Source organism: Pelodiscus sinensis, chromosome 9 (genome assembly GCF_049634645.1).
Source record: "Pelodiscus sinensis isolate JC-2024 chromosome 9, ASM4963464v1, whole genome shotgun sequence".
NCBI lineage: Eukaryota > Metazoa > Chordata > Testudines > Trionychidae > Pelodiscus > Pelodiscus sinensis.
Window position 1 is genome coordinate 26,339,558 of NC_134719.1, and position 22,570 is coordinate 26,362,127.

Here is a 22,570-nt window from a genome sequence, read left to right on the forward strand (position 1 = left end):
CAGCTGCAGCTACTTTAAACAGCAGGCTGCTAATTGCTATGCAGTTAGGACAGGGAGGAGAAAGATTTGGGTGCTGACCATGCCCCCTAGCAAAATCCTTCAGCTCCCATTGGCCAACTTCCAGCCAATAGGAACTGAGAAATTTTGCTGAAGACAGGGCCAATGAATGAAGCCTCCTCACTCCCCCCATAGTCTTTCCCTCCCTATGCGGGAGCAGAGTCATGTGGAGCAGCCTGGCCAGCACACAAGCAGGGAGCCTGGCTCAGGTTTCTTCAGAGCTTGTCTGGAGCCACCTAGGTAAGTGCCTCCCAGTCAGAACCTGCCTCTGTCACCTCCCCTGCTTCTCCTTGCTCAACTCTCTGACTCAGGCCATCACCCAAACATTCTTTATTCCCTCTCCCCATCTCCTCCAGGTCACAGCTCCCTCCTAGACCCTCCCCCCCTACAACCTTCCTCTAGGCCAGAAGCCTTCCAGTACACATACCTCTCCCTGACCTGCACTCCATTCCCCTCCTCCAGATCATAACCCAGTCCTTCACCCAAACTCACTCTCAGACCCCACACTTGCCCCTGCACCCCAGTCCTCTATCCCAAGCTCCCTTTTACACCCTGCTCACCATCCCTGACCCTGCATCCCCTCCAAAGAAGAGCGGCCATTGACCACTTACCAAAATCTTGGAGTGGCCGCCCATTAAGAATTATTGCCCACCCCTGGGTTAGGCACAAGAATACATATATGAGGTCTCCAGTACACATGCAGAGCCCACAATGAAGCCGATCCTACCAGCTCTATTATTTTTAGCCATGTTAGCACAGATAAAGCTAACATGAGCATGTATACCCAAGATGCACTGAAGTGTAGACATATGCATAGGCTTTTGCCCCTTTGTTAGTGTTTTGTCCATAACCTCAGTTACACCTGGAAATTGCCACTGCCACAGGGTTGAATATAATATCTCAGAAAAGTTCAGAGCTAAACAGTAGACTGGAATACCAAACTGACATGTTCAAATAATTGGTGTTGAACAATAGTTTATGGGCCTATTTGTGCCTTCGTATAAGTCTTGAGATGGATCATCATTGATTCAAATGGGAGCAAGTTTTGGTCCCTTAAGTTTAACATTTATTTAAGGCAGGTTAAATTGAATTTGATAGTGTCCCCATATATAAATGTGTCCATGGTTTCTTGACAAATTTTGTTGTAGTATTTTGAGCGGTCTTTCCAGCATTAGTTTTACGGAGCTTTACTCTAATTTAATGCTGCTTTTGTTCTTTATTTCTTTAAAAAACAATCCCTTAAATACAGGTTTCCTGAAAGATGTCTTTACACATTGAAGGATGGATTGAGGGAGCCTTTAAAAGAATTCTTTCCTTTTACAAACTTTGTATTTTTTGTTTTAAAAAAGATGAAAAACATGTTGCAAGTTTAACAAATGATTTCCTTATGTTAAATAAAAAATCATAAATGCCAACTTGTTTGCTTTTGATGCTTTTGAAGTGTTATTGCTCTTCTGAAGGAAAATGGAGAGACACTGGAAGATTTTGTTGAAGTGACATCCAGTAATTTAAAAGCGAAGCATTTTAATTTTAGAAGACATGACAGCTCTCTCTCTCTTTCTCTCTCCCTCCACCCACTTCCCTTCAGACTGGTGGACAAACAAAAAGCTTTGAAGAGACATGTCAGAATGTATTGATTACTCTGCAACTGCTTCAAAAATATAGTGATATTGACACATTACACTGTGTATATTGCTGTTCATTAGAACACTACACTTCAGATAGTTTCTGAATACACTGTAGAAATAAGAATACATGTTATGACTAATATATACAGTGAAGGACTATTTTGGTGGAGTGTTGAACCAGTTACTTAGTGAGTGAACTGAAGATATTATTAAGTTCCACTGATAATCTCTGTTCTGACCTAATTGTTTCAGGTTTTTTCATTTGTAGTGTCATAAGAATTCATGAAGGTTCGTAGCAGTCATGTTAGCACCAAGACTTGACACTTACTTAGTTTAGCTGGGAGCTTCACACTATACTTATTAGTATTTAAAACTGTAAGCAACTCTTCCTCCCGCTTTCTACCCCACCCCCAAATATAAACAGGCCATTAAGTCAGTCAAGCTGCAGTGTGGTGATTATGCTGACAGTGAATCTATATCTGAAATGCCTCACACCCTTACACCCTCATACACATGCATGCCCATGTGGATTTTTTTGAAGTAAATCATCCATAAAACATAATTGAAATTGGATAAAATGCTTTATTATCTCAGCATCTCTTTCCTTCAGACATGTGGAATTTTTCCTCCTCCCTCTAAGAATGACAAAATAACATGAAAACATAAGCTGTTTGCTTGTGTTTCCTACCTAGGAGGTCTGGCTAGCTGCCACTTGGTTTTTTCTCCCCCTTTTCATTAGGATTGTTTCAATATGCCATTTTTCTTTTGTTGCCCAGGTGCAGCTGTCTTTTCAAGAGTCTCGCTGGATATGATTCTGATCTCACTTATATCAGCCTAGTATTCTTTGTTAGTGGCAGTGGAGTTACTTCCGACTTGCTCTGATTAAGTGAGAGAAAAACCAAGTTCTTTCTCTGCCCTCTCCCCCATAAAACACTTGGCAAATGCAAATTTTTAAATGCCTATCAACCATCCTTCGAGCTCATGCCAGTGCTAATCAAATTCTTCAAATTAAAATGTAACAGTCGGAACCAGTCTAACATGTCACAGCAAAGTAACTTGCTGAAAAGTGAGGGGTGGAGAGAAAAAAAGGTTAATATAGTGGGTGAAATCCTGACCCATTGAAGACAATGGGAGTTTTGCCATTGACTTTATTAGGGGCAGGATTCCTTCCAGTGTGCAGGAACAGAGGCAATAGATATGAGCAGTGGATTAATCCTTCAGCAACAGCTCACATGCTGAATAATGGAGTTGCAAATGGGGTCTCTGATGAAGACTGGGGTTGTGGACACAATTTCCTCCCCACCTCCCAACATTGGTACGGTCAATGTGTTCAAACCCAGGACTGCCTAAGAAGCCCTGTACAACCCCTCTCTGCCAGAGGTTTTCTTTTATGTACTCCTACCCCTTGGAGCCAATCCTTCTCTCCAGTCCTGTCTCCAACTCTCATCCGCACTGTTGTAGAGACAGTTACATGGAGTGGAGGTTTGGGGTGTTCATGACCTCCTTCTAGCATTCTGTGCAGTGGGTCCATAGCCCTTCTGTGCTCAGAGAGGAGAAGGCACCAGGGATTTCCTTCTATACTGTCTTTGTATATAGCAACTATAGCACATAACAATAGCACACACCTCACCATCACTCACATGAGGAGAAGCTTACCGCACAGGATGTCAGTGAAGCTACTTATTTGAGCAGATGGTCACCTACATAAGAAATGGAGGGGCCCATTGTGTTTTACAGATGCTTGAGGCCATGTCTATACTACAGATAAGATCAAAGGAGCCTCAGTTGATCTTCTGGGGTTCGAATTAGCAAGTCTAGTGAAGACATGCTAATTCAAACTGAGAGATGGCTTCTATTGATGCCAGTAGTCCTGCTTCTACAAGGAGTAAGAGAAGTCAAAGGGAGAATGTTCTCCCCTCAGCTTCCTGCAGTGTGGATGGTGCCAAAATTTGAGTTAAGATTCTTCGACTTAAGTTACGCAATTAACATAGCAGAAGCTGCATATTTCAATTTGAATTTATCCCCTAGTGTAGACCGGATGATTGGGTTATGATTAGTGCAGTTATAGATCAAATTAGGGATGGTAAGTAGTGGTAAATTAGCTAATTGGATGGAATTTCCATCGACTACTTGATTATTCAATAAAGGGGGGCGCTCACTAATCCACTGCAGCTCTGCAGTTTAAATGTAGTAGGAGATGGTTGTGAAGTCAGCCTTGATCTTACTACATTTAAACTGTAGAGTCTCAGTGTGGCTAGCTCCCAGGGCTGGCACAAGTCGGGACTACATAGTCCCAGTTTGTGCTGACTCCAGAATTGCTGTGGCTCTGCCTTCCCCGAACCAGAGACACAGAACAGGCTCCTGCTCTCCCCCTTGCTGCCTCTGATACAGGAGCAGCAGCGGGTCAAGGAGTGGGGAGAAGCGACTTGACTACCTGGTAAGCCTAAGCTTATTGGGTAGTTGACTACTCATCAAGTACAGGTTGTACCTCAAAAAAAAACAAAAAACAAAAAAAAAACAGCACTCTCTGGTCCAGCAACATCCATTGTCCAGCAGGACCACAGATGTTCCTGGTCCAAAGAGCTGGGAGCCTAAGGGCAGGAGAACTAGGTAGGGCTGGGGCAACAGGGTTGGTAGCCCAGCTGGGAGCAGCGCAAGACCAGAGTCCCTTGCCCCAGGAGCTGGGGGTTGCAGCTGGAGTCCCATGGCAGCACAGGACTGGAGTCCCCTGGCAGCTTCTTGGAGCGCAGGGCTAGGGCACTGCAGCAGCCCCTGGGAGCATGGGGCTTGAGTTGAGTCCTGCAGCAGTGCCGAGCCAGAGCCTCACAACAGCCCCCTGGAGCATAGGGACAGAGCCCCATGGCCGGCCCTGGGCATGTGAGGCCACAGCCCCATGGCAGGAGCCAGAGATTCTGCTGCCCAGGAAGCCGGCAGCAGCTGGGCAAGCAGCCCAGTCAGGGTGGGGGAGAGTGAGCCAGGATGCCTGCTAGGGCAGCCTGCCAGCAGCAGGCAATGAGCGTGGGAGGCAGTGGCAGGAGACCTCCCCTTGTCTGGCCAATTATCTCATTCGGGACCAGTCAGGTTCTGATGGTGCCAGATCAGGGAAGTCAAACCTGTCATTGCTTACATCCCAAGACCAAATGCAATCCAATGCTAAGTACTGATGATACAAAGTCCTTTGAGTAAAGTGCTTTGTCCTTGCCAAGTGTTAGGAATTATAAGATTACAAAAACATACATCAAGGAATCCTCTGAGAGTCCTCATGCACATCCTGCAGTAGGGAGTAAGTTTGCATAAGAAGCCTCCCTATGCTCCTGCCCACGCTACCAATGTAACTGGAGCTACCAAGGAGGAAGTACAACTATTGGCAGATTTCATCTCTTACCTGCAGCACGAGGATAGATGGGAGTGGATGGAAAAGTGTGAGTACTTTGTGCTAGCAAAACAGCTTTCCTACAGGGGAAAGGTTGTGATTCTCTACCCCATGTTCTTTACTCAGGCTGGGTTACATTCCTGCTCTAGGAAGTTAAATTTGGACAGTACAGAGATCTAAAACGGTAAAGGGCTATAAAGACACAAACAATCTTTGCACATGTCAGCAAAAATTGGGCAGATTCTGCTCTCTGTTATACAAGACTATCCAAGTGAATGGGAGTTGCCCTTATGTAACTGAGAGCCAAATGCTGCTTAAAGTGCGCAAATTGTTATCATTTCTTTTTTTCAGGAACACAATATCAGCTTGATAATATGCACTGCTTTGTTCTGAGTTGTCAGTGCACCTCCCCAAACAAATTGTCCCGCTGTGGTTTATAATCATGGGAATATTGTTTTAAATGGTCACATCAGAATAGCTGTATTCTGGCTCCAAACATCTCTGGAAAATAGCCTATTGAATCATATCGGAAATTAGGGCAGAGTTGACTTCCTGGTAGACTCCAAACAATTAAACATCTCTCCTTGGAATGTACAGTCTGTTCTAGTTGGTTATTTATACAGCACTTGGCAGCCAGTTATAATCAAGTCAATCTTGGGGACCCCACCCATAGAGCAGTATCTACTGTAGGAAAAAGAAGGAAAGGAAATCAGCAATCTATTATTTCAGAAAATTTTAACAAAGTTTGTTTTTCCTCCAGTCACCATGATCAGGTTCTGTACAATGTCCCTTTATCTTACTATGCACCTCTTATTAACTGAAACACCAAACCTACAGTTGTGATTATCTGGGAAGTAAAATAGGAAAGTGAATGTCTGCCACATACATTGAAACATGCTCTTACTGTTGTGCAAGACAAATCAGCAACCTTCTTTTAGATGGTCATATGAGAAAACAACCATCTCTTTTCTATAAGGCAGTGCCAAATGGTTCAGCAGAATTTAGACTGCCAGACGTTGACAGCCCTCAGCTCCTGCAGTTTACCAGGGAGGCTAAGCAAGTTTTCTTTCTTAAAAACAGTCAAATTTTTTATCTTCTTGCAGGTCAAAATGTGCCACTTTCACATGGATTTCAGTGGACAATTGAAACATACCAAGCTCAGCAATGTCAAAGAATTGAGAAGGGATTCTTGAGATTTTTCTACTAGAGGCTAAGAGGTAAGAATTGGAAAAAATCCTTACAAATGCTCATCCAGCCAGACTAAGAAATTCATGGAAACATTTTAAATTGATGAACAGTTGCCACAGATACATTTTGTACTTTTAAATATCCTACTCCCCATGTAGCTAACTGGATTGCTTCAGTCATGTTACTTTGCAAGATGTGACACTGTGGCCCAGGACTCATACATCTCAGAATGCAGTAAGCAGCAGAGAACCCAAATTGATTTTAAAATACTTATTAGTTAGAGTTTAGTCACCATTTTGTTGTTCTGTGCAGCCAACACATTAACTGGGTGACTATAAATACATCTCTTTTACCTTTGAACTGCTTTGAATAACTGAATTTTGCGTAAAGAATAAGGTGCAATTAAGAACTTACATCCTATGGAGATGGGAGTGATAGAAAACAGATTAAAAACATAACATCTCATTATTTAAAAACATAAAAACTCATTTTCTAAAGAATACATCCCAGTATTTTGATGGGTCTTCCCTGAGATGAGAGGAAAGAGAAAAGAAATTAGAGAGCTTCCTTTTCTTTGTGGGATCTCTATAAAAATTATATTTCCTTGTTTCCCTACAGGTTTACTGGACAATGCCACATCTGGGTCCCTCATTAGTCTTCTCTATTCTTCCTCAGAAATTTCTCCTTTCAGACCTCCCTGCATTTGAAAATTCTCAAGGGTCCAACACATCTGGCAGTAAATCAGAAAGGCCTTTGACTATTGCTGCATTAAGCATGCTCTGGGTTTTAGTGCATAATGCACTCTAGGGCATATTTCACTACAGAGTGCAAATGATTTCAACTGTTTATCTATATAAGGCTTAATTTTGGATATCTATAAATACTTTTAAAATAAAAAAAACTTTTGTGGCTTTGGTTTAGAGATAAGGGAAGATTTTCAAGAGCACAGAATAGGTAGGCACCGAACTCTTATTGAAAGCCTCTGGAAGTTTGACTTTAATCTGCTATTTAAACCTTGGAAAACCTCCTTCCTAATCTGATGAAGGTTACCCTAAAGAACAGACATGGAATTCAAACACCAAAGCCATGGCAAAGTTGTTACTTTATGTGTTGTGACAGCACACTGGGTGTGAAAGCAGCCACAGTTTGGATACCTGGCCTATGCTGGTACACCTGCTTAACCCTGATCTTCAAGGTTTTTGGAAAAATCTGAAGATGAGTTAGTGCAGGAGGAAGAGTTAAAGGGGACTGGGAGAACATTTCAGGGAGGCAGGAGTTAGAGATATCAGTTAATTTTCATGGAGAAGAATAGAACAGAATCTTTTGGAAAAAGATGTGCAGCTTACTGGTTGATTCAGGGGTTGTTGGAGCCCGTGAGATGGAGTATTGGCTGAAGTCAGATAAATGGATGAAGGACTCCTTGTGTAATCTTTATGGGTTAGGGAGACTTCTGAATATGGTATTTGTGGCTGAAAGAGGCCAAAGTGCCAGGAGAGAGAGCGTTATGCTTGTGTATGTGCGTGGGGCATTAGTTTCTATAAGGGATGCAGGACAATTTTTACATTATTTCATCCTTATAGGTTCATCACTTTTTAAATCAAAATAACTTTTCAGCAAGGTATTTCATAAGGGCAGATGAAGAAAACCTCTTATTGGCATTTTTCAGATCTCAGAACTTCATTCTTTCTGCATGAAAAACAGAATGAGACTCTACAGCTTATAATAATTCATGCATATATACTTCTCCCTAATGCTGTAAACAACAGGTTAAATCATGTTACTTCAGACTGCATAGAAAAATATTACCTGCCTAAGAGAATTCATGAGAGTGTGGCGCTTTTGCGACACTAATGTGCACTGTTAGCAAACAGAAAACTTTAGAGCAGCTCTAATGTTGTGGAACAGTGATATAATCATTGACAATTAACACCGTTAATGTGCAACTGATCCTTTGCACTGCTACACCACCTAATATAATAGATGGATTTTGTTATAATGACCCCATAACTGTACAGCAGACACTGCCTGCTGGGCAAGAACAGAATTCTAATAGCATACTTTGATATTTGTATTTTTCACTATGATGGTGGTGCCTAAGGGTCGGAGGACTAAGGGCCTTGTACCAGACACACTTGCTAGACTCATGAGCACATCATTGACCTATTATGAATTTCTCTCTCTCTCTCAATTATACATCTCCAGTGTGATGTATGAAATACTGTCAAGTGACCTTCCAATGGGTTCAGGAAAAGTTATACACAATTAATAAGGAGAATTAAACAGTTTAGCATTCCATTTACTGTACTGAACCAATGACATGGATACCTTAGCTGTGGGAGCGTGCCATGCTGGGTTGGATGTTGTGGCCATGCCCTCTTTCCACGGATTTTTCTTCTGGATACCATGGCCTGTTTTTATTAGTGTCCCTTCTGCATGAAGCTGCAACCCACAGCAACACAGTCTAGCTTGTGTGTGTGTGTGTGTGTGTGTGTGTGTGTGTGTGTGTGTGTGTGACACACACACACACACACACACACACACACACACACGGGCAGCCTGTTTTGTTTGCAGGTCAAGTGCCCTTGAGTTTGGAATTTACTCCCCCCCCACCACATTTCCTTACTGCTACACCCTGCACATCTGACAGCACAGTCAGGGCCAATGTATTCAGCACTGTGGTATTTAATTCAGTTTGCCAAGACAGATTAGCTCCCAACAGCTGAAGTCCGGGCAGATTGCATTTCAAGCTATTTCACATTGTTTTTTATTTTTAATTATTCAGGTTAGGAATGAAATGTAGTAGTTATATTATGCTAATATCAAACTCATTAGTGTTAGGCTGAAAAAAATGGAGGAGATAGCCTGCCAAATGCTAAGCCTTTGCATTCACATGCATCCCAGTAAAGTTCATTGAAGTGGGAATTCATCTTTATACTCTGGATTAGAATTAAACTCTTTTCTTATTTAAAGAGTGATGTAAAGAATCCTGGCTCAGAAGATGTTCCTAGGAAATACTATTGAACATTGCTCCCTTCTATTACTCTTTTAGCTCATGTGCCATGATGCCCAGCGAGCTCCATTCAAAGCTCCCCCAACAGGAGGATTTCCAATAACTCCAATAGCCTCTGGATTAGACCCAGAGCAGAGCATCAGTCTCAAACTGCAAGAGTTTCACAGAAAGCTGAGAGACAGACAGAGCCTGCTAGCCAGGTACATAGCATTATACAGTTAAAATATATGAAGAATCATTCAATTACCCTTAAACATAAATTTAAAGAGGTCTGGGAAAACAAAAGACTATTTTGCTCCCTGTGCCAGAGTGGACTCTGCCACCTACCACCAGAGTGGACTATACTATATTTCTCTCTTCCTGCACATGGACTGTTAAGGTGCAGATGGGGCCCATCTCTTACAATTCAATGCACTAGTCTATGCTGTAAGCCATGCAAATGAGGCCACTGTTTGGCTACAGGATACACTGGTTGCTCAGTCCTGAATCCATAAAGGATCTGTAGCCCCCAGATCAATGGCAACGACCTGAGTTTTAAAACACTAGTGCTGAAAGTTGGGGTGTGGTAGCACCTCTTGACTCTCAGAATCTCCCCCCGCCACCACTATACAAATTGTTGCAGAATCATTGGCTGTAAATGTTTTCTCTATCAAAATTGGGTAACTAGGTTCATGGATTTCATGGCACTAAAGGGAGAACGCTGGGAGGAAACAGAAGGGACCAGCCATAAAAGGCAATCACCATTTCTAATGTTTAGATTGGTAAAATGTGAAAGGTATCTTTAAAGGAAAGGATAGCTTCTTGCTAGAAATTAGAGAAGAGATTTATAAGGTTCCAAATTCAGGGACAAGTGGTGGTTAACCCAAAGGGCTAAAAGTCTCAGAGGTATAGCTGTGTTAGTCTGCAATTTTAAAAACAACGGGTAGTCCTATGGCACATTAGGGCATATCTACACTAGAAAATTATTTCAAAATAACTAAATTTGAAATAATAACTCCCAAAATAACTATTCTGAAATAAGCTTATTCCATGAGGAAAGCAGGAGCACAGATTTTGAAATAACCAGCCTGTTATTTTGAAATAACTTGTTCCGTGTCTACACAGCCAGCAGTTATTTCAAAATAATGTCGAGATACTGTCAAGCTGGAGGACTTCTTACTCCTACTCCTGTAATCCTCATTGTATGAAGAGTAAGTGAAGTTGGAGGAAAAGTGCTCTATTTTGAAATAAGTGCTTATTTCAAAATAATCTACACAATTGATATAGCTCAATTTACATAGCTTATTTTGAGTTAAGCCCTGCTGTGTAGACGCACTCTAACATACATTTTATATATACACACACACACACACACACACACACACACACACACACACACACACACACACAAAGAGAGAGAGTATAACATATAGATATAGATAGTATCATGAGCTTTTGTGGGCAAACCCCACTTCTTCAAATGAGCTCTGAAGGGCTAAATAATGCTCTAAGATGATAAATAAATCCCCAACATGATGGCATTTTTCACCTATTGGGCAATAGTTTTGAACACTAACTTCAATTATAAATTTTATATTATTCTATATTTTAAACATATATTATTCCACTTACAAAATGCTTTTATATAAAAAGTATAAGATGGAGGGAAAAATCCCCCTCTTATTGTTATATACATATGTAATATATTGTCCATTTTACTTAACAGTTAACATTTCCCCTTTAATATTTGTTCTAGTTAATTGCATTTTACATTAATATAGAGGAACTAACCTCAAGATATTAAAATGCTTCTGCTAGGGTTTTGCAGACATTGCTGGCTCATGTTGCGAACTTGCTGTATCTCAGGAATAATTTGATCTTCACAGTATGGGGACAGGAAATCTAAGAAACATTTGTTTGTTTTCTGATCAGAATCTAGTATCAGAAGCTTTAAAGCTTTGCTCTGACATGTAGAGAAAGAAGCTCGCCCCCCCCCACCTTCCGTACTCGCTACTACCTTCTTGAGCCAAAACAACTTCAGAAATACTGAATGCAGTTAGAGCTGGAAGGCTAAAAGTGGTTGTGGACGCTAATCTACAGTAGTAAAGAGTGCATTGGCATTCATTCAACTCAAATAAACCTTGGGAAAAATACAATGGAAAAGAGGTGAAATTCGGAATGGATTTCCAGGGAAGCTGAATCTCTGCACCTTCTCTTGTCTTTATTAGGAGTACAAGGGCTCAGTACCACAAAGTATCCAACCACATTTGTCCCTTAATATTTTCTCTGCCTGTTTCTTGGTAAACAGCGCATATGGGAAAGATTGGGTAGCAAAGTCATTTTGATCTGGGGGTCATAATGAGAATATTATATGTTTATGTCCTCCCTTCCATTTGATTATCTGTACACTGATCTCCATTTTGCACTTGCTGTTTAAAAAACCTGTGCATTGCTTCATGGTTTCAGTAAATAACTCAAGTAATGTTAATTAGCAGCCTAGGCAAAATTGTAGATGATGTCTGATATAACCCCCAATTTTAAGTGGTGATTAGAGGGCTCTAGGCAGGAAAAAAAAATCATCAACCTGCTGCTAGCAAATAAGTCTTTTGAGATTGAAACTAGATTTACTGGCTATCTCTGTTCTTGGATGAGTCAAAAATCTGAGTTTTCTCCTGTAAGAAGGTAGTTGACTGAACACTTTGAGGCTTCTAATAATTGATGGTGTGAAGCCAGGTATTTTTGAAGCTAGTTTTTTAGATTATATGTATCTAGTTCAGTTTCTCAAAAACAAAATACACCACTTCCTTTAATGAAGAATGAGAGAAGTATTGAGAAAGCTTTCAGATGACATATCCAGTTCTGCTGAGAATTAATTTGACTTACAGAACTTTAAGTTGATGGCTTTGATTATTCAAAACCCCTAATATATTGTGGTGTTGTTAAAATAGAGCACTTATTAAAATTTTAAACAAGATCTGAGATGATGATTACCAGCTTCTGGGCTATAACCTTCCTTTCCCGTCCTCCTCCCCACCAGTAAGTGTGATAGTCATGACAGTGGTTTCAAGAAATCATTTGGAAACAATTCCATCCCATGGGTCATCACTAGACAATGTACCTCAGAGACTCGAGTGATGAGTGTGGTAGAAGAGGATTTATAGAATAGAATGTCAAAAGCTAAGACTTTTACCACTTAGACTTAAAAAAAAAAGTCTGCTAGCTGATAGTAATAGCAGGGTCTTGTGGTCTGGAGGAGAGTAGATCATGACTAGAGCTGGTCAGAAATTAAAATTTCTATCCCATGGCACACTTCTGAAATTGGTTTTTAATCCCAAAATCAGAACAAAAAGTTGAAATATTGTTTTCACAGAATGAAATCTTCAGAAAAAATTCATGTAGTTGCTACATTTAGTATTGAAATGCCCAAATTGAAAGGTTATATTTCCATTAAATTGAACAACATTTGGGTTTTGGTTCAGTTCAAAATTAATTTGTATCCACCTTGCTGCCATGGCACTTCATGCTTCGATTCCCCAGTATGGGTTGGCCCTCCATTTTGACTACATCTGCTGTATCCAGCAGCAGACCACAATACATTAGAACAGATGTAGACCAGCTAGGAGCTTGCTGTATGGAGGAGCTAAGGAGAGGAAGAACCTGAACTACAAATCACATGGTGCACAGTGGAAGCTTAAGCAGACACAGATTAATGTCAAAAAGGCCAAAAATAAAATGCTTGGATTCAGTTCAATAAACCAAAATATTTTGATTGAGGTAAATTTGTCCCCAATGGATTATTTTACATTCATTTTTCTGCCTGAATATATATATAAAAAAAAACTCAGCAAAATCCAAATTTTCTTGCAGAAATTTGTATTCTGCAGGAACTGCATTTTCCATTTATTATAATTTTCAACAGAAAATTGACCAGTTTTAATGATGAGAACTAGGGGCCACCAAATGAAACTACTGGGCAGCAGGTTTAAAACAAATAAAAGGAAGTTCTTCTTCACACAGCGCATAGTCAATCTGTGGAATTCCTTGCCTGAGGAGGTTGTGAAGGCTAGGACTATAACAGGGTTTAAAAGAGAACTAGAAAAATTCATAGAGGTTAAGTCCATTAAAGGCTATTAGCTAGTATGGATAAGGAATGGTGTCCCTAGCCTGTTTGTCAGAGGATGGAGATGGATGGCAGGAGAGAGATCACTTGATCATTACCTATTCAATGTATTTCCTCTGGGACACTTGGCATTGGCCACTGTTGGCAGACAGGGTACTGAGCTGGATGGACCTTTGGTCTGACCCAGTATGTCCATTCTTATGTTCTTATGATGACACACTTTGTTGGTGTGGTACAATCTTTGTGTCTTCTCCTTTCTTTGGGTTCTTATTACATTACTCTGACATGGAAACTGAAGTCTACAGCCCACATTTCAGCGCATAGTACAGAGGTCATTTTGTAAAAATACTTGTATCTGTACTAATTCTGTTTGTGAGCACCAGCCATTTATTTCCCCCTTCATTTCCCATATTTTTAATTTGCGACCAAACCTCTGTACTTCATTTTAATGTTATAAATAAGGCTTTTGGATTCAATGATGTTGCCTGGCACTATAAGATAATTTTGATCTTAGGGCACATCTACACTACATGGAAGATCAACACCGGCATGGTCAATCTTCCAGTGGTTGATTTAGCAGGTGTATTATAGACCCGCTAAATTGAACTCAGAGCGCCGCCCTCCCCCATTAATGCCGGTACTCCTGCTCCTCACAAGGAATAAGGGAAGATGATGGAAGCGTTTGCTCCCATCACGTATCAGGAAGTTGAATAGGGATTGAAGATACATTGAATCCAGCTATATAATTTGTGTAGCTGGAATAGTGACTCTTACTTAGAACTTCCGAAGTAGTGTAGACCAGGCCTTAGAGTTCCCATGTACAGTAGTACTTAACAGATCTGAAGATAGATTTCTCCCTTTAGGGAACTAGAAAAAGTCTATCAACTCTTTAACAATCAGTTATCTGCATTAGCACCCAAAAGAATGAGCTTTGGTGTATAGAACACATCATCTTCGATAATTTACTTCCCATTTCACACTGATAGATATATTTTTAAATGAGATTTTGACTTTGGTTTGGGCAGTGACATGAACAGTCAGGGTATGTGTATCCATTTCCAGTAATCACAATACCTTGTATAATTATTTTTTCTCCCCGTATTGATGAGTCCCTGTAACTCCTCCCAATGCAGAGTTTAATTGACAAACAAATGGAAATTTCACCCTCATTAGTCATATATGCACTAGACAGAATTTGTGCAATGATTAGCATCAATCTTACAGAGAATACAACCGTATAAATCTTAACATGAAAACTGGATATGCTGATTACACTTGTCCCATTTTGTAAGCATTTCTTATAAAAATCTGCCCTCTCATAATGACAATAACCATCCGTGTAGTGTGATCCCCTCAAAAAACAAAATGAAAGTTCACCCTGATGCATCAGTTAATCTGTTTAATATTGTTTCCAGGTCTGACAACATTGCTTCTCTTTGAGACAGCATCAGCAAACACAAGGGAGCCAAACAAAATATTTGCTGAATGAAGGACAAACTGGTAAGAAAGAAATTATATTTTGCAGCCTCACACAGTCATTGTAAATACAGGAGAAAGATATTAAATTATTGCTATGAGACTGTCTCCTTTTGCTCTAAGGGTTTCATTTCTTTCACTAATCTTAGAGTCCAGATTTTCTTTTCTCTTCCAGGCTCTTCCTTCTTTCTGCATCTAGGGACGCATAACTGTCTTATTGTTATTTGCTTTCAAATTGATGCTTCTTTGCTCTGAAGCTTCTAGGTCTCTATCTGTTCTCAAATCTCTCTCTCCCTTTTTGCACCAAAATCATTTCCCCTGTTTTTCTTTCCAGATTTCTCCCCTCCTTTCTCTCACTTGCTTTCCCCTCCTCTCTTCTCTGACAGCTGCAACACCACAGGACCTCTGGAAGCAAAACATTTCAAGAGGAAACAGCTGGATGAGAAACCAGAGTAGATAAGTCTGATGAGCCAGAGCAGAGTTTGGAAGCTGGTCTGCAGGGACTATAAATCTGTCAGCTGTGTCTACATTATGACCCACAAATAATGTCAAAAAACATCCAGGTCAAGTGTTTCATTGGCAGTGCCTAAGCATTCTATGAACGGTCTGAGACATATCTGCCCCTAGTGGTTACAGTTCAGTTCTACAAATAGAAACTGCTTTACTGGGAGAAGGATGGAGAGACAAGGGGCTTTCATTCCAAAGTTAGGCCAGGGAGATAATAAAATGAACAGAGACAGAGACTCCAAGGTGTTCTGTGAAGGTGAGTGGGGATTCAATGTGCACCTTAGAGCATATCTGAATGGGACAGGAGTGTGCAATAATTTTTGAAGAAGGGCCATTTTACAAATTTCAGAGGTGGCTGCAGGCAGACCTGTAAGGGGCAGGGCCTCAGGCAGAAGAAGCTGGGTTGAGAGCTATCCTATTGGGAGCTTTGTTTGCCTTGGGGACCTCCCCCCTGACTTCTGGCCAATGGAAGGGATCTCAAGCGGATGGGAGGGTGCTGGGGGCTAGCCTCGTCCCAGAGATGTCTGAGGAGGAGGCTTAGAATTTACATAATACAGCTCACAGTTCCCGGCCCCTGCTGCTAACCTGTTGCCTGGAATCCACCTGGCAGGCACAAGCCCTTTGAACAGAAGCAGTCAAAAGGGCCCGCACCTCCCAGGCAGCTCCCAGGCAATGGGCGATTGGGACCAAGAGCTGCAAGCCATTTTAATTGTTTCTGTTTAAAGGGCTTGTGCCTGCCGGGTGGCTGTCAGGCAATGCAGCCACCCAGCAGGCATGAGCCTTTTAATAGAAGCAGTTGAAAGGGCTTGTGCACCCCCAGCTTCCTAGCAATGCAGTAGAGGTGCTGGGAGCTGCAAGCCCTTTTCATTGTTTCTATTTAAAGGGCTTTCGAGTTCCCATGGCTGCCAGGCAACATGTTGCCCGACAGACATGGGGAAGGCACAAGCCCTTTAAATAGAAGCAGTTAAAAGGGCTCATAGTTCTGGCATCGCTAGCACATTGATAGGGAGCTGGAGATGCACAAGCCCTTTCAACTGCTTCTATTAAAGAAGCTTGCACCTTCGCTGGCGCTGCTAGGCAAGGCATGGGGAAAATGCAAGACCTTTAAATACAAGCAGTTAAAAGGGCTTGCACATTTCCAGCTCCCAGAGAGCTAGGGGGCAGGGCCTGGAACTGCCTCTCGGGCTGAATCAAAGCTCTAGGCAGTCCACATCTGGCCCGCTGAGAGGCTTTTATCCACCCCTGTCCTAGGAGGTGTGCAAAGGACATGGTAAGCATTAGTATAGTGGCATTCATAAGAGGCAGAGAGTGAGGGGGAAAGGCTTGTAGATTTGTTGTTAAATTTTGCTAAGCATAATATCCTTGTCTATCTAAAGTAGCTCCCTTTCCCCCCCCCCCCACACACACACTCAGTACATGTGATGGACTAGCACAGAGGCACTAAGGAGAGTAAAGGAATAGGCTTTGGCTACAGACTGGTGTGAAAATGAAGAAATCAGAAGTCAGTGTTATTTTAACACTCCTCTTCTAGGTTCATTTGCACTGGCTATATGAAAGAAACTGACAGAACTGCATGCCTCACAGATTATTCGGGGAGCTCCAGCTACACAGCTAACACACAGTACAGCATACTCAATGGGAACATTGGAGTGTATTTAAGTGGAAATATTTCCTTATCAGAAAGGGTCACCAGTATTATGTGGCAAAAGGTGACTTGTTGAATGAGAGAGAGTCAATAGTGTTGATTCTCATTGTTCTCTCTTCCAAAAACATTCTTCTTGCATTGCCTTTGTTATTCTTCCATATTAACTTTTTTAAAAGAATGAATCTGTTAAGATAGCCCCAAATTCCTTTTATTTGATGGAGTTCCATAGGGTAAAAACCGTCTCTTATGTGTCTCTAAAATGCTTAGTAAAAGCAAGTCTAGGAAATTCACCAGTACTAAAATAAAAGTGATAAACACAGAATTTGATTTTCTGCTGTCTGAAATTTGCTGTGCTGCAGAGGAGACAGGTCTCTGATGCTTTACACATGGCTCCAGCACAAGTAAAAGCTCCAGGCTGGCAACTTTAACATAACTGACATGAATTCCCTTTGAGATCTTATCCTGTTAGGAACTCCACAGAAGACCCTTGCTGTGCCATGACTCTCTTGCCCTGTCTCCTTCCTGCCCTCAACATAGTCCTTCCTTTCTTTCCCAAGAGAAAGAAAAGCACACGAAGCTGTGGAGCCTTTACCATCTTTATATCCTGTGGAGGAATTTTACAGTGGCAAACACTGGCTGTTTCAATTGAACTTTAGGATGCAAAAAAAGCCTTTGGCAGATTGGTAATTAAAGCTTATATTTATTTGAACAGCAGTGGTGATGATTAGAGGTTCTAGTCAGAATTGGCATTCCCAGTAGGCGAGGCCAAGCCCACAGTAAGAAACAGCTTTTACAATCTAATCTGAAACAAGAGGAAACAAAAAGAGGGAGGGAAGAGATAGATAAACGTAAGATCACATTGCTTCATCATTTAATCATACAAGATGAAAGTTCTAGTGGTTTCCATTTAAGATTGGATAACAGTGAGCATCACACAACAAAACAATTGCTGAAGATTGGATTTTTCATAACTATGATAGAGTAGGTCCTGAGGAGAGAGTTGAAGAAGAGAACCATTACACTGTAGTTCAGGGATTGCATTTCATGCATAAAGGACATGGTTTGGAAGAAGCTGACAAATGAGAGGATGGAACTGGTATAACTGACAGAGGAGAAGAGAAGGGTGTGGCTTCAATAGGGCTATGTCTACACTGCAATGCTATTTCAATATACCAGGGTATCCCAAAATAGTTATCCCGCATCTTCACATCAAGTCTGTAATTTTAGGTTCACTAATCCAACGTCCCTATAAACCTAGTTTCATGAGGAGTAAGGGATTTTGGAATGGCGTGTTATTTCAAAATTTGGCAATTTGTAAACAGCACCAAATTATGAAACCAGCTATTTCAAAATAAGATCGAAATAACATACACAATTTGTGTAGCTCAAATTTCATATCTTATTTCAAACCACAGTGCAGTGTAGACATAGCCCTTAGGAAACTAAAGCAGACAACCAAGGAGAGATAGATAAGGATATCAGGGTATGTCTACACTACCCTCCTAGTTCGAACTAGGAGGGTAATGTAGGCATACTGCACTTGCAAATGAAGCCCGGGATTTAAATTTCCCGGGCTTCATTTGCATAAGCGGGGCGCCACCATTTTTAAAACCCCACTCGTTCAAACCCCGTGCAGCGCGGCTACACGGGGCACGAACTAGGTAGTTTGAACTAGGCTTCCTAGTTCGAACTACCGTTACTCCTCATTCCACGAAAAACAAAAAACAATTAGGTGGTGTCCAGACAGAGAGAGATGGAAATAGAGTGAGTGCATAGGAATGAGCTGTGATGGGCCAAATGGCCTTTAACTCATTCCCCAAAAATGTCTTGTATTTGGTCCTGATCACTGTCAATGAAAGTTTAAAGTGGTATCTGTTTTACAGTTCATAGCACTAAAGTGCAAGCCAGGCCAGTATTTATGGCAGTAGCAACGCATGTGCCTGTAACTGTCTTGGATCAGACTAGGAAAGGGCAAACTCTGTTATACTCATTCTGTGCTGAATGGCAATGCTACTATATAGTTGTATTTTGCATTGTACTTTTTTATTCAAGTGAAAAAATAGGAACTGGTATTTTCCCCATAATTTTATGATTGTTAGCAGTACATCATGGTATATAGAGATATGTAATCTGTGCATATTGTCAGACCAAACAACAAATTATGGGATGTGCGAGTATCAAAATGTTTTATATACCTGGGAGTTGAAGAAGGGAACTTATATGCTTGTGTACAGACTGAAATAAAAACAAAAAAGTTTCCTCCATATGTATTCAAGGTTTTACTTGCCTTATGAGTAGAAAATCTACATCTCAACAAGCCTTTCAAGCAAAGATGAGAGAATATTTTCAGTGAAGCTTTAAAAACAGGAGACAAACGTTACTTATATTTTCAGTCAAAGGACTCTTCTAAAAATTATAGCCAAATAATAGTTCAGAATTAATAATTCATTTGTGACAGTTCTCTATTTGATGATGATAGCTGCACGTACAGTGCAATTTCCTCAAATGTGTCCATTCATTGCTTGAATTTATATGGACTCTTCTCTTTTAAAACTTGTTGTATAACAAGGTATTCAGAAGGCAAGATGCAAAATTTAAGCTTTGTTGGTTTGTTATATAACCTGGTAAAGTTCAGATTGCCTTATGGATGAGTATGACCTAGATAAGAATTTGGGAAAACGTAAAGCTTTTTATTTTCAGAAATATCCCATCAACATTAGGCTGCTATGACATTTACAATGTGAATGCAGAGCATTTAAACTAGATTCATTTAAATGTCAATGTTTCATCATTGCATATAGACAATATGCCATATTGGAATTTCCATTGCTATGACGGGCAGCTGGACTCACACACTAGCCTGGCAATGAGACCCCGCCTACAGCCTTTGCAAAGGTAAGAATTTACCCAGCAATCACTCCAATGTCATAATCAGTATAAACACTGAATTTTATTTACAGCTGTCACCTTGGTCAGCATCCTCAGAATTTCAGCTGTCCCAGCAAGAATCTCTCTATGGTGGAAGCTTGAGTTCCTGAGTCCAGGTCTCTGCTTCTGCTGCCACCTGCTGCTGTAGTATTGGAAATGACTGAATTTCTCTGCTGGGTCTTGGTTGTCTAAGGCAGTGTTTCTCAATTTTTTTTTAAAAAAAATACCCCTTTAAAAATTATAAGTATCCCCAATACCTACAGTTTTCAGACACACAGTTTTTTTTTTTTTACCATTGCAAAATTTATTTAAGCAACTTAATTGTAGCCAGGCGGGCAATGAAATTTTGGGGTGTAAAAAGTATAAACATAATAAAAAGCTGTAAAACTTAAAACAAAAATTCAGTTGTCTCCAAATTTCAGTTGTGTTGACATACCTCCCAGACTTCTCTCGAGTATCTCTAAGGGTACTTGTACCCTGGTTAAGAAACACTCGTCTAAGGCAATGTCTCCACCAGAAACTGTGTTGCATGTCCTACTCTGCAACATTTTATCACTATCTCAAAGCAAATGTTAATGTGAGTGTGTGTGAACATGCAAGGGTCCTGCTTGGAAAGGATTTAGTTTAGCTCATTGAACAGACTTTGTGCAAGAGATTTTATGGAGGAATTTAGGGAACCTGCCATCCTCCTACATTATGCATTGCCCTATATATAATACAATAATTATCTGTGTTGGTCATTAGCACTGTGACATGGAGGCTTATTAGTGTCAGCTGGGTCATTGTTCTGTAACTGGGACTGGGGCGCCCTTTTGTTAACTTGCAAGGCAAAGTGACAGCTCACATAGCACCCAAACAATCTCCTTTTGGCTAACAGATGAAATGTCAGGAAGCTGACACCCAGTTATATATCAGCATGTCTCCCTCTCTTGCTGGGTGGTACCGGATAACAAGGTGACTCACTGCCATGAGCACAGCTTTCACAAGTGCACAATAGCACTAACAGGGGACAGAAAAAATTGTTTTCCAAATGGCCAAGTCTTAATATTCCCAGAATAACTTCTTCATCACAACTTTGCACTTTGGTATCTGCGAATGCTTGAAATTTTCTTACTGTGACTATTTGTATGTCTAAAACTTGATCATGTTAATGTCTAGAAAAAGTGAACAAAAAAGGGGTATGAAAAGCAAAGCAAATGCATTTTAAGTTCAAGTTGAAATGTGATTGTGAAATAGTATGGCAGTATGTTTGATAACTTTCTAATTTAGGAATACTTATTTTGTCTGTGGATTCACTTGAGGTTATGGCTATCAGGTGGCTAATAATGAAATTTCTACATATTTGAAAATTTAAATCACTGTATTTTGCAAGTTTGTGTATTATTACTAAATCCCATATTATATTTCGGAACAGCATTGTCTAGCTAGCCAATTCAGTAGACTGAAGACACATCTTGGGAATTTGACTACACTGCTGAAACTTTGCATATTGAGGAATGTTTTCATTGAAATTGGGGATGAGAGTCACAGCTTGTGTAGTCATAGTCATGCTAGCTCAATTAAAGCTAGAGTGGGTAGACCTACAAGAGCTGCAAATCACACTTCTGATTGTAGGGTGGACGCACCCTTCGTGAAGAGTTTCATACGATATTAAAGAAGCCACAGAGGTAGAAAGAGAGATTTATACACTTTCTGTATTTTTGTCTCCCTCTTCCCCTCCCCCCCACCCCCTCTAAACTAACTGGCTTGTTTGTTCTGGCCTGTTTAAGTCTGTATGCTCTTTGGACCAGATAGTGTCATTTTCTATATGTTTGTATAGTGCCTAGCACAATGGGATTGTCACTTGCATGGCTTCTAGGTACCATGGCAATATAAATGAGACTAATAATTACTGTATTCATTTTTGTCTGAATAAACTAGGTCAAGTTATCATGAACCTCTGGACCATACTAGTTTATTTTATTCTTGTCACAGCAGAAAAAGACCTAGGTCTGAATAATATAAAGCCAAGAGTTTTATAGGATGAATTACCTCAAGAAGTCATCCCATCTAGCCTCCTACAATGTGGCAGGGCCAAATAAATCAGCATCCCTGACAGTTGTTTATCCAACTTGTTTTTAAAAATGTCTAGTATTTGGGACTCCATGACTCCCTTGGAAGCTTATTCCAGAGTTTAACTACCCTTATAGTTAGAAAGTTTTTCCTATATCTAACTTAAATCTCCTATGTTGAAGATTAACCCCCTTCCTTCTTGGGCTACCCTCAGGGGATATGGAGAACAATGGACAACTGTCCTCTCTATAGAAGTTTTTTACGATATTGGAAGACTTACCAAGTCTCCCCTCATTCTTCATTTTTCACATGCACAGTTTTGTCAATTTTTCCTCAGAGGTCAGGTTTTCTAAAGGTTTCATCATCATTTGTGTTGCCTTCCTCTGAATGCTTTCCAATCTGTCCACATCTTTCCTAAATTATGGTGCCCATAGGTGGACATGGTATTCAAGCTAGGGCCTCAACAGTGCCAACTAGAAAGGTACAATTACCTCCCGTGTTTTACATACACCACTTGTTAATATACCCCAGAATTATATTCGCCTTTTTTGCAGCTGAATTATATCGATGACTATTTTCAGTTTGTGGTTAACTATAACCCCCACAT

At 40.6% G+C, this 22,570-nt stretch overlaps 2 long non-coding RNA genes across 3 annotated transcripts in view; one reads left to right on the forward strand and one right to left on the reverse strand.

The window, feature by feature from the left end:
* Positions 1-22,570, reverse strand: part of LOC142830658 (uncharacterized) — a 151,438-nt gene that overhangs the window by 43,421 nt on the left and 85,447 nt on the right. The gene's annotated exons all lie outside the window — the stretch shown is intronic.
* On the forward strand, positions 231-20,870 carry LOC106732895 (uncharacterized). 2 transcript variants are annotated; one of them, XR_012906097.1, is made up of 4 exons: positions 231-297; positions 6,162-6,275; positions 14,771-14,855; positions 19,785-20,870. It is a non-coding gene; the product is annotated as an uncharacterized LOC106732895 (long non-coding RNA). The 2 variants fall into 2 exon arrangements; XR_012906096.1 differs by lacking the exon at positions 231-297 and adding an exon at positions 4,828-5,107.